At 44.9% G+C, this 13,017-nt stretch overlaps 1 protein-coding gene across 8 annotated transcripts in view; it reads right to left on the reverse strand.

Annotated features, from left to right (window-relative positions):
• The window catches only part of TNIK (TRAF2 and NCK interacting kinase), a 376,662-nt gene that overhangs the window by 297,910 nt on the left and 65,735 nt on the right, over positions 1 to 13,017 (reverse strand). The gene's annotated exons all lie outside the window — the stretch shown is intronic.

Genomic DNA, 13,017 nt, shown 5'->3' on the forward strand with positions numbered 1-13,017 from the left:
TGGACAGAAATTGTTTCTTTAAGGGCCTAAATGAGGAATCACAAACTTAAATGTCCACAGAGGCGAATCAAGTAACACAAAGAATGAAGGGGGCAGCTGGGGTCTTCAGCAACCTGGAGAAGCCACGTCTCCCTGGGGTGGGGGTGGGGGGGCCAGGGGTTGGTCACATTGGTCACACAGCTGGACCCAGTTGAGATTATATCCACCTATGAGCACTATATTGCCTGGTTTAAAGTTTTTCATTTTGTTTTGTTTCCAAGATGTCCTAATTTTTAAATGTGAGGCACTAACTCACTTAAAAAAAAAAAAAATGCTGAGGGAGGGGCAAGTAAGAAAGACCAAAAAAGAGTCACCGCTTTTATGAGAGCACTGCCATATATCGTTAGGGTGACTGAGAGGCAGGGGAGGGAAAGCCTAGGCTTTTGATGCAGACAGACCTGGGTCGAACACCAGCTTTCCCTTGACCGGATGCATGACTGTAGCACACGGTGACAGAGCAGCTCAGTCTCTGGGCAGATAAGATGGGAGATGACCCCTGCCTTGCAGAGCTCTGATATAGAGGGAGGAAGGGCTTAGCACCACACCCCACACACAGCTGGCAATCTGTTCGTGTCTCATAGCAGTCATTTTTAAGCCGAAGAACAGCACGCCACTAGTAGCATTTAAAGGTGAATGGCCGCTTCAGGGCTACTATTCGTGGGGAAGGAGCCAAATAGGTTCCACGTGACAAGTGGGAGTTCTTTCATGTTACAGTCTTCAGGTGTGCCTGGGTGGCTCAGTCAGTAAACCAACTAACTCCTGATTTCTCCTCAGGTCATGATCCCAAAGTTCTGGAATCAAAACCTCTGTTGGGCTCCCTGCTCAGCAGGAAGTCTGCTTGCCGTTCTCTTTCCTTCTCTCTCTGCCCCTCCCCCCACTTGCTATCTCCCTCTCTCTCTCTCTCCCTCAAAAGAATAAATAAATCTTATAAATAAATTAAGTAAGTAAGTAAGTTATGGTTTTTATCAAACCAGGCCCAAGACAAGCCCTTTGCTGTGTGCCTTCGAAGATTCCACACAGAAAATAAAATAAAATAATAAAAACCTAACAGTTGAAGCACTTTACCCCTGAGAAAGAATTGTCATCTGTATAATCCCTTGTTCTAAAGCCATGAGAGCCAAAAACCCCATTCCAGACTCGACTCGGACTTCACAGCCTGAGAAGTCCAGAAGTTCCAGCCACACCGCACCGGGTCAGGGGGTGTGAACAGAGTTCCCAATGGAACCGTGTGACAGGAACCACGATAAGGGCCCAGAGCTCTGGTGACAGAGACCCCGTAGTGGAAAGACCACCTGGGAGGCCTCAGGATGGGCAGGAAAATGATGCGTGTGAAACTGCTAGGCTGTCAGAGCAGCAGGTTCTATTACAAACAGAATTAGAAAGAAATGAGGGAACAGGGAAAAAAAGCCCACAAATGGTGGCAGCTGCTGTTTGTTTCTAAGCTGTGCTCCCAGTAGTTTGTTTGCTCAGTGGTGTTTCTGCAACAAATTTTGAGAGAGGTTCTACATTTGCTCGAAATATCTCAATTGTGTTTTCAACATTCGTTTTTCTTCTTTTTTTTTTTTTTCTTGACTAAAAAACAAAATTTGAATGAAAGAGAGAAGCAGGACAGTGACTACCACCTGCTCCAAGGAGCCTAGAAAGCATGGGGGGGCGGTGGTGGAAGGGGAGCACAGGAGCAGAAACAGGAAACGGAGCTGGGACCAGCTTCTACGCCCAGGGGCCACCCTACCACACGGACCCATCCTCGGGGCTGAGGTTTAATAGGCTGGTCTCAGGTAGAACTAGGCTACTGACTTCTAGCTCTTTTCTTTCCTTGAACAGTCCACTAATGGGCCTATGGCTCAGCCCATTAGTGGACTGATGGCTCAGAACCAAGGAAGTGCAATGCCGAGACTTTTGTTCCTACTTCTGGGAAATGGGGTTCAAACGCAAAGGTCAGAGTAACCACAGTTGGATTGGCGACCCACCTTGGGTAGGCAACCAAACTGGAAACAATCATCAAATGAGGGTGGTTCTCCAGGAAATGGGACTCAGAATTGCAGAGATTTACAGAGGGAGCTTATGGGGGTGTGCCTCAGAATCAAGACCAGTTGGGAATGAAGGAAGAAGGACCAGACTGAGGAAAAGGAATGAGTTCAGCTGTTATGCAGTGGAACCAAAACTTCATCTGATCCCACAGGAGCTCTAGAGCTTGGGTGAACCTCCAAAATTACCCTACCCTGAGGTATGGGGGCCTTTGCACCCATCTCCACTGACTAGTCATTGCATGCAGGCTGTCCCCTGTCCCCAGCCCAGAGATTATGATCTTGCATGAAGTGACACTCTTCTGCTAAGGACAATCTCCAGGTGACAACAATCACTAGCTGCCTATACTCTCAGCAGGTGGACAGTGAATGCCTCAGGTGCAGAGAGGGGATCTGGGTGACGCGCGCATCACAGCAACCACTACAAGCATTGTGGCTAGAAATGAGTACCAGTTTGGAATTGGAAGAGAAACCTATAAGCCTCTATTTTCCAAGGAATGCCGACAGTAATAAGACAGAATGGCACAACTGGAGTCATGGTATTTGCAAGGAGAGGGCTCTCTGAGACCTCAGAAAGCAGAACGCAGAGGTATTGTTCAGGGGCACTTGAACTAAGCCCCGATCCAAAGCTTCCCTCTCGCCTACCTCCACTCCAAGTACCTGGAGAGCTGAGGTTTTTGAACACGCCCTTACACAAATGAGTCTAATTGCTAGTTAGGCTCTTGTGGAATAGTGCTACAGCTTGAACATGGTAAGCACTCACTCCTCTGTTTTCTCCAGTCTTGGAGGACACTAACATAATTTCTCCCAAGGGTCACCAATGACTCATCCTCTTCTCTATAACAGTCTCTTCTCAGTCCTGTCCTAGTTGTTCCCTTTGAGGCACTACATGGCCAAGCACCACCACTCTTGTTGAAATACGTCCCCTCCCTTGTCTTCTAGCATACCACTCAGTCTCTCTCAGAGATTCTGTTTCTTCCCCCCAGACCTTAAAGGTAGGCTGGCCCCGAAGTTTCAACCTCGTGTGGTTCACTAAGTGCTAATGAATTCATCTCCAAGTGTCCATTATATCCACGCACTCCACTCCATTCACGTACCAGGCCTCACCTGCTCTTGCTGGGACTATTTACTTTCAATCAATTCTCCCCCCTTCACACTGAACATTCTAAAATAGACACGATACACCATGCTTTAGGACCATACACAGTGACTAAAAGTCAAGGTCCTGTCATTCTTAGGCCCAGTCTTCATTCCCAGTCTCATGTTCCATCATTTCCTTTCTTAACCAACCACCTCAAACCACCCGCCATTTCCCTGACACACCACACAGGCCGGGTCTCTTTGCCTGGGTTCACGACGTCTGTCTGCCAAGATTATTCCTTCTACCATTCTCCACCAGGCAAGCCCATCCCTAAAAGCCCAGTATGCCACCGCCCCTGTGAAGCTTTTCTCAAATTAGCGCCACCAACTCTCTGCCCCCACAGCATGTTGTACATAGCTCTGTGATAACCACCACTTCACGTAGTGCCACCCCTTCTTCCATTTCTTGTCCTCGATAAATTACAAATGCCCTGAAAAACAGGGACTGTAACATATTTATTTTAGTATTTCCCAGCACGTAGCATGGTGTCCACCACATAACTTCTAGACATAATGATCCACCAAATAAGGTTGATATCCCACTCCCAACTCTCCACAACACGTGTGGAGGAAGCTGTGAAAAAATGGGATCAGAATGTTGAGCCAAAGGTCTAGCAAACTTACATCATTTCTTTTTCAATCTAGACAATCTAGACAATCCAGCCCCTACCCCCTCCATCCCCCTTACCCTGCTTCTAACTGCACAAAACCATCACATGCATTAGCTCCTATGGTATTCCCAGCTCTAAAGAAAATTCATGAAGTACATGGGTATAAGCTATGCTTCAGGGGCGTTGAGAAGACAGGCTGTCGGGATGCGGCCCCGTACAATGCAATGAGATAATGTACCTAATAATCATGTTACAAAGACAGGAAAGCTAAGAGACAAGAATCAGCTTAATTCTCTCCTTGTGTTTGTTCAGCTACTCACAAAGCCAGGATGGAAGGCATGGAAGAAGGTTACATACACCAAGGAGGAAAGAGCAAATCACTGACATTTACCAAAGTCAGGAATCCCTGTTGGCTATACACGCCTTTATTCAGATCTTAACCTTTGCCGGGAGATGGAGGAGAGAATTTAATTCTAAGGTAGAGTAGTTTACATTATTTCATAATGAAATATAACTACATATCAAAAAGCAAGCTGTTCCATAAAGGAAAATGCAACTTTTCCGCAAGTACGGATCAAGGCAAATTTGGTTCGCCACCCTAATAAAGACCACAGTAATAGCCCACAATTCACAAGCGTTTATATGCCAGACACTGTTCTAAGCATTTTCCACGAGTAGGTCATTTAATTATTTCGGTTGTGTCACGTGGATGCTGTTGTTGTCTTCATTTTACAGACGAGGCCATCGAGGCAGAGAGAGAGAGGTAAACCAGGTGGTTCAGGTCACACCACCCATGGGCGGCTGAGCTAGGATGGGTGCCCAGCTGGTCAGACCCCAAACCCTGGGCTTTTAACCACTTGGTACTCCATCAGCTTCATGGAATCAGCATTCCCAGCCCCTGCCTTACCACTGGTTAGCTCTCCAGCCTCGGGCAAGTTTCATAACTGCTCTGAGCTTCAGTTTCATCTTTTTTTTTTTAAAGATTTTATTTATTTATTTGACAGACAGAGATCACAAGTAGGCAGAGAGGCAGGCAGAGAGAGAGGGAAGCAGGCTCCCTGCTGAGCAGAGAGCCTGATGCGGGGCTCGATCCAAAGACCCTGAGATCATGACCTGAGCCAAAGGCAGAGGCTTTAACCCACTGAGCCACCCAGGCGCCCCTCAGTTTCATCTTTAAAATGGGGATAATATTATCTACCTCACAAGGGTCACTGTGATGGCTCTGAAAAATCCCTAGACCAGCTCAGGGCCTGACACATAATATCATCTCAACAAACAGTAAGATGTTTCCTTCCTTCCTTTTTTTTTTTTTTCTCTTCGAAAAAAAAAAAAAAAAAAGCTCATTTAATATACAAGGAATATGCCACAGAGAAATTCCATCTGTATTTCGTCTGTTTTCAACGAACAAAGCCAATAAAAGAAAACCTATTGTTTTTTAACCAACACCACCAAGCGCTTGGCAAAGAGGGTCAAATATTTATGGACGAAGAGATGTCTCTTTAGAAATTACTGAGAAATTAGGAAGGCACATTAACTTCTCTGGGCTCCTGAGACATTCTCTCTTCCATCAGATGATGCAATTCGGGCGGCACCAGCAGCTCAAGCCTGACTTCGCAGTAGAGCACAGAGATGGAAGACGTAGGGGTTCACGGTCTCCATCACTGAGTTAGACTTTAATGCTTCCAAGCCCTCTGAATGACACTGGATTTATCAGAACATCTCTACACCAAATCCCAAAGGTTGAGAAAGACCAACCTAAATATAAAACCAGGATGTCTAGCTCCTTAGCATCATGAAGGATGATGTCTAGCCTTCCCAGCCCTTCTCCCTTCTCTGAAATCAAATTAAGAGAGGGATTGGGAGAGATCATGGCCAGTGGCTTAGGTTCCAGACATCTTTTCTCCCAAACTCCTCTCAAAGACAGCCGTTCTGTGACAGATCTTTCCCTGGGGTCACCCATCCTTAGGCAGGATAAGAGGGACCCCGACAGAGCATGAATGGCTGACACAGCTCCCAGAATGACTGCCCACCCCCAGATTCCTTACTGACATCTGCCAAATGACTGTGCTTACTCTAAACTTATGGGCCTTGAAAAGACCAAAATGTTATTTCTCTTAGAACCATATTTAGCAGCTGTTTCGTTCGGTTTCTGCCCTAACTGACAAGCATATGCTTACAAAAGCAAAACAGCACAAAGAAAACAGGAACAGTAGGAGAACTCTCCATATTTATCTTGAGCCTTCAGGCTTTTCAATGCCATCGTTCTCCCGAAGTAAGCACAGTAATGAGAAACACGGTAAGGATGTAACATGACCCGAAGCTAGCCCACACGGCGCTTACAGACAGGCAAGGTCCCTCGTTTTGCACTGACCTTCCCTCCTTCCAATGTAGAGATCTGAGGAGCCAGAGGTCTTACTTTCCACAATGGGGTTTATTCAGTCCCTGAGTTCTACCTACACCCTCCACACCCCACTACCTTCCAAAGTAGAAGGAAGCGTGCACTGGCCTCTGCCTCCTGGTGCTTCCAATCTGACGGAGGAATAGACACGTACACAGTCATTAAATTACAATTACATTATAGTGACGAGCGACATGCAGGACAAAGGCAAGGTGCTCTGCGATATACCTGGGAGACCTAGAATATAACCCAGCTCTTCTTTATTAACACGCTGCCCAAGCCAGCGTCTCAAATAGAGCAGGTAATTCAAGTAAAAGAATATATTTAAAAATATAAAAATAAAACAATAATTGCTGAATTTTCTCATTTGATCATTTGTGCCAAACAAATTACATGATACAGACCTATCAGATGATTTACACAAAAAAGTTAGGGTTTGGTTTGGGATTCTCCTCTTTGCCAGGGTTATCTGACATTTCACATTCTGGTTTTCCCATCTGTAAAATGGGATCATCCCGCTTGGCCTGTTTCCTGTCAAGGCTGCATCCTGCGTGTGAATGTGCTAGATCCCACCCCAGCTCCACATGTCCAGTGTTGAGCTTTGGGAAGGGTGATACTGACTATAGGCCGACTCCACAACACCCTCAGCCCCCCCAGAATTGGGCCTGGCTAGATGGTATCGGTGTCTAAAACTGGCTCCTGGCAGGGTCAGGACATGGTCCCAGCCAAGCATCAAGCAACACCTTCCTTGATGATGGTGGCCTCTAGCTCATGGAACAGGGAGGCCAGAGCCTCCTCATCTCATGCTTGGTTTGCCACCTGTTTCATCCCCCCTGCTACTGTGCAGCCATTGGTAGTGAAACAGCCTCCCACACACCTTGCTCCTGATCTCTTGCTCACTCAGGACGCTGCAACTCCAGCCTATCCTCACAAAGGAAGCCTTTAAAATTAGGTCTGGGTGTGCCTGGGTGGCTTAGTCGGTTAAGGACCTGCCTTTGGCTCAGGTCATGATCCTGGAGTCCTGGGATCAAGTCCCACATCGGGCTCCCTGCTCCACGGAGAGTCTGCTTCTCCCTCTCACTCTGCTGCTCCCTCCTCTGCTCTCTCTCACTCTCTCTCAGATAAATAAAAAAAAAAAAAAAAACTTTAAAAAAATATAAAAAATAAATAAAATGAGATCTGAAACCTGGCTCCTCAGAGTAATAGCTGTCCGACTATAAGCTATAATTGTCATTATCGCGGTCTCTGGGACAGACGATGGCCTAAATGATCTACATTTGTTTTTTGTTTTATTTTGTTTTGTTTTTCATATTTAATCCTTACAGCAACCATGGGGAGTACATGTTATGAACCCCCCATTTTCTGATAAGGAAAGTAAGGCTTCAAGGAATTAAGCAACGTCCCCCAAGTTAAATAGTGTGTGGTGGAGATAGCAGCCAAGACCAGGCTGTCACAGAAAGAGAAAAATACCTCCTGTCTTGAGGACTGTCTTGAGCCCCAGCAACAACAAATGAAAAGCGCTTAGCACGATGCACAGTAATGTTCCATAAATACAAGCCACTGATATTACTGCCATCACTGCTGGTATTATTCAAAGTCGTCCAAGTGACAGCATTGGTTAGTAGAAGTGAAAGTTAAATCTAGTTATTTTGAATGCAAGTCTGCCATCACTCACTTCTCTGCAAATGGCCGACGCTGAAATTAACTTGGGGTTTCAGAGATGGTCAAGACTTTGCGGTTTACCAATGGAACCAGAGGAGGGCCAGTGACCTCCAGCCAGGTAATGCGACGAGCCAAGCAGCTGGGAACCAGAAGTAAACTGTGTCAGTGGTTTTTCAGTGTTCCTGCCTTCCCATCAGAGCCTGGAAGGACTTGTAACATTAACTTGGATATTTATTCTGATTTTGGTAGGCCAGTTGCTTTGATCCTTTGTCAACTGTTGGGACTGGCCCTTCTCATGCTTTCTGATGCAGAGATCCTGAGCCGAGCCAACAGACCAGCCTGTGCACACGTGCATTGCACAAAGCCCACTACTCTGTTCAGAGACTATTTCTAACTTACCCATTGTCAGGGAAAGACATACGAACTCCATAAAGCAGACTGAGAAATTTCTCCAGGATACTAGGCCAAAATGTGATTTTAGACAAGGATAGGGATGTTTACCTTCCAGAACATTCCTCAATTCTTCCACAGTCTGTTTAAGCTCAAACATGGTAATGTGCTGTAAAAGTCAGTATGTGTGTAAGGGCCCTTACCCTGGTCCCTTCCCTCCCATCATCAGGTTGTCCCAGAGATCATACAGCTATTTGGGGAAATGTATATAGACATACGCAAACATGAGACCTCTCTAGGCCTCTTAGGACAGAGCTTTCCATGTTTCCTAAACCTGTTTGGCTATGGAACAGTTTTTAAGGAAATTTCGTGTTTCTCTAAGTGCTGGTGTTCTGTGGAGCACAGGACAGAAAATGATAAGGTATAGAGCAATCTTTCCCTTCTGATCCCCACCTCACCAAAGTTTGCATCTTACCTGACTATAGCAGGGACTGCTCAATCACCCCATGTTCACTCTCCCATTGTTCCTTAGCAACAAAAATTCCAATTTTATCTGGGAAGGCAATGCAACCAAGTCAAAAACTACATGCCCTAGCTCCACTAAATCTAGGAGTAGATGTGTGACTAAGTTCTGGCCGATGATATGTAAGCAGAATTACTGTGTATGAATTTCAGACAGGTTGCTGATATGGAGCAGACTTAGCTGAGAGACTCTTTTGTCTTCCACCTTCCTCCTTCGACTGTCTGGAATGTAGATGTGATGGCTAGAACTCCGTAGCCATTTCTGACCCTAAGGCGAATTTAAGGACTGAAGCCTTTTGTTAGGTTGTTAGAGCTGAACGATAAAATAATCCTAAGCCTCTGATGACCATGGAAATACCATACACCACTGCTCTACTCTGTGTGGACCTCTCTGTCATGAGAGAGATACAAACTTCTACCTTCCTCCACTCACTAATATTTTAGGTTCTCTGTTTGATGCAACTGAATTCCAATTGGTTTGCTTGAATTTTACCACTCAGATATTTTTATTTATTTATGTTTAACTAACAGCTCTTCTTTAAAGTAGTCCTCTCCATCAGCCTTTTGATTTTTGACAGGGATGACAGTCATTATGTTTGTTCAACAAATACTCCAGTTCTGCTGGTGTGTTATATGATATCAACCCCCACCCGGCCCCCCCACACACACACTCTCTCTCTCTCTTTAGGTTGGGTGTGGCCACATGATTTGCTTTTGCCATTGCAATGGGAGTGAAAGTGATGTGTCACTTTCAGATGGAACATGAGATTGTTGTAGAAGATACTGTGATGACTTTGGAAGCATTCATGGACACGAAATCTCCACTGTTCTGTGCCTTCAGGTAGCTGATAAATAGAATCCTCTCTTGATGGGCTCTGGACATGTGGCACGGTCAAGAAATAAACCTTAGCTACATTAAATCTCTAAGAGTGTTTGTCATCACAGCATATCCTAGCCTATGCTGACTGATAAACTAGAAATGACCAAATGGCAGTGGTACTAATGATCGCACTGCATAATGCTTTATGATTTCTGAGACGCTATTTCTGCAAAGAACCACTTCTGACTGGACACATCTGAATCCCCAGACACTGTGCAGGCCATGTTGCAAAAATCATTTTATTTCATCTCTGTGTTGATCCTGTGGGGTACACTGTTTACACCAGAGAAGACCAAAGCTAGGAGAGTAACCTACACAAGATCAATGTCCAATGCCAAAATGCACATCCTCCCCACAGTCTCCAACCTGCAACATCTAAAGCCAGCCCTGGGAAAATAAAAATGCTTACAGAGCTGGCTGGTGACACAGGAATTCCAAGAGCTCTTTGTTACCAGAAAAGGGGAGGAAAACATTAAAACACGGAGTTGGCATTCACACAGATGACCACATCCTATAGGCCTACACAGGGGCATGCTGGGGCTTGTAGTCCCTGCACCCCACTGAGGACAGCAGAACGGCAGGTCCCCCAGCTGCTCCTTTGAATCCTTTGAACTCAAAACCTGCTTTTGAGCCACTGTCAAGGTAACCACACAGCTGAAAATAACTAATTGGGCAACATTCTCTGACTGCTGGCATGGGTAGTTACAATCTCCGCATCTCCGTGGCAACCTGACTGGAATTCTGGTTATTCGAACAAAGAGAAACCAGTCTCCGTTCAGACCAGGGCTGCATTCTGTCTCTATTCCACTTTTCTCAGTACGAGCTGCTACTGAAGGAACAATGCTTCCTTTATGAAGAAGGTTTATTCCTGGTCTGTGGCCGAACAGCATTTTCGTAATCTGGAAAAATTTGGAAAGGGGGAAAATAGTAATGTATCCTTTATTGCCACACTCAGAGAGGTTTTATTAAGATAGGCTCTATTGCAAACAACAGTGAAGGTCACCGTGGAGTAAGTGACCTAGAATCGGGCCCCGGAATTCTATGCAGATGTCACTGGCATCATTCAGGCATGTATGCCTAACAACTCATCGCGATAAATTGACCCGTGCTCACGTCCTGGGCACTGACACGGAGCCTAGTGGCTCTGCTGGCCTACTCTGCTCCACCATCCCACCCCACTGGGTATCTGTCATGAGGGAACATGTGCTGGGGGACCTGCTGTGATCCATTTCTCCAGTACCCTGCTCAGACAGGAGAAGGGAGAGTGTCACAGCCCTGCTCCAACCAGCCAAACAGGCTGAACACAACGTAAATGCTAAGGGAGTTCAGATGGGTGGGAAACCAATTCAGACTGATCCAGCCACGGAAGGCTGAAAGGAAGCGGTGGGCATCAGGAGGGACTCGGGAATACAAACAGGATTTGCAGAAGCAGAGAGAGCTAAGGAGAGGGACAAAAATTGTATTCTTAACGGTGTCATTTAAAAAGGATACATGTTAATCGCCTGTAGCACTTCTGTCAGAAAGGACAAAAGGTTAGAAACATGTCACTCTCGGGACAGCACCTTCATTCAGCAAGTTTTACCTCATTTTTGGAAACCATGATTCCATAGGCATTTCATAAGGCAGACAGATTTCAAGTACTAGACACACATGCCAAAAACAACAGGATAGACACACACGGGCTAAAGGATTTATAAGGCCACTAATTTTTTTTTAACAAAATGCTACATGTGTTCCAGGCAACAAAGGAACCAGTATATTAATGGCATTACTGTAATAATTTGCTTACATTCACCTTCCACACTCAATTATGCCCCTCCTACCACAGAGGAGGGGCCGGGCTCTCTCCAAATTAATATCCTTAGCGACATGCACAGCACCCAGGCTAGCAAAGGCACTTAATAAAATATTGGTTAAGTCAATAAATAATTTTATCCAGACTGACAAGTTATTTACTTTTTCACTGGTGAAATAAAGACGTAAGTATGGAAGACTATATATCATAAAGATATGGACACAAATTCCTCAGGAGTACATAGCTGGTTACCAGAGAAAGTGTGAGGCCACATTCAAACATGGAAAGGCTTCCTGGAAGCTCATTTTCCACAAGGAAAATGAGTGTTGTTATTTTCATATATTTGGTTACATGTGGGTAAGTTTGTATCAATATTTTTTCAGCAGAGGTACCATAGTCAGTCTACCAGAATGAGGGTTCTAATTGAGTCCCCTTCACCAATAGGAATGGCCTGGTAGAAATATCAAGAAGCACATTGTCTACCAATACCACTTATATCCCTGCTCTTCAAATACAGTAAATGCTCTTTTTTTTTTTAAAGATGTACTTATTTATTTTAGAGAGAGAGAGAGCGTACACAGAGTGGAGGGACAAGGGGAGAGGGGGAGAGAGTCTCAGGCCAACTCTGCCCCATGGAGCCCAACACAGGGCTCGATCCCACAACGCTGAGATCAAGATCTGGGCTGAAATCAAGAGCTGGACGCTTCATCGACTGCGCCCTCCAGGCACCCCAGGAAATGCTCTTTATTTCCCCTCTGTCATTCAGAACTTGCCATTACTTAGATGAGACCTGGGCAGTGGTTTAATTTTCCATTGTCCACACAGAGAAGATTCTAAGAAAAGGAATAATGTAAAAAAAAAAAAAAAAAAAAAAAAAAAAAAAGGAAGGAAAGAAAGAAAAGATAACAAAAGGAATACTTACTTCAAAAACAAAACCAAAAAACAAAATATTTCGAACAGTCAAGTGTCATTCACATCCGGCTGGCTAATTGCAATCAGACATGTCTACTAAAGCTGGGGCTCTAGGCCCCATGTTAGACAACACTGTTATTCTAGTATCTTTTAGTGATTGTCTCCACTGAAAAGGGAATAAGACTCTCTACAAATTATTGTCTTACTTTTCACCAATATAAAAATACCCCTGTTCCTCCCCCAATTCCTTGGATTAGTAAAGTTGTCCTGTGAGGCAAAAAGGATCATTCTAATTCTCAAATAGAGAGATGGGCTAGTGGCCACACTCGTGCTAATTAAAGGAGCTGAACATTTTTGTTTTGTGCACTTTTCAGTATATAGTTCACAATCAAAAGGGTCAAAAATAACGTAATCACAAAGAAGACAGCTTCCATAGAAACAGACAGAAGCAGCAACCCACCGATTAAAATATCAGTTCCCTATCCTAGGAGTGCCTAGGAGCTCAGTGAGGCCTACCTAAAACCCTCTTAGGTAAAAGTCTTTTGTTACAGCACAGAAATTCCTGCCCTGATTATTGAATTCCACTCAGCAGTTAACCACATCACATGGTACAATTCTTGTAGAGTATCTACTCCATCGAC

The sequence above is a fragment of the Lontra canadensis genome, unplaced genomic scaffold, assembly GCF_010015895.1.
Source record: "Lontra canadensis isolate GAN:19392208 unplaced genomic scaffold, GSC_riverotter_1.0 scaffold196, whole genome shotgun sequence".
Taxonomy (NCBI): Eukaryota; Metazoa; Chordata; class Mammalia; order Carnivora; family Mustelidae; genus Lontra; species Lontra canadensis.